Below are 277 nucleotides of genomic sequence, written 5' to 3'. Positions count from 1 at the left end.
CCAAAAGCTCTGAGCTCCACCAGGCAGGAGACACAGCCTGGGTCTGGAAGAGAGCAGCCATTCCCAGCCATGCCCCCAGGACAGGCCATGGGGGAGGGAGCTGAACCAGCAGTGGTAAATCCCAGCTCCACGCTGGCCCGGTTCAAACTGCCCAGGATCAGCCTGGCGAGAGGTTAACAGCATCCTGAGGCCAGATGCCAGCGCCAGAGCCAGCCTTGAGGGTGCTGCCTCCCTTCCCCAGGTATCCCTGGCCCTCTGGAGACCCTTTACCCTCAGC

Source organism: Antrostomus carolinensis, unplaced genomic scaffold (genome assembly GCF_000700745.2).
Source record: "Antrostomus carolinensis isolate BGI_N321 unplaced genomic scaffold, ASM70074v2 scaffold39048, whole genome shotgun sequence".
NCBI classification, from domain to species: domain Eukaryota; kingdom Metazoa; phylum Chordata; class Aves; order Caprimulgiformes; family Caprimulgidae; genus Antrostomus; species Antrostomus carolinensis.
The sequence above is the reverse complement of the archived record's forward strand: the minus strand, read 5'-3'. Positions refer to the sequence as shown.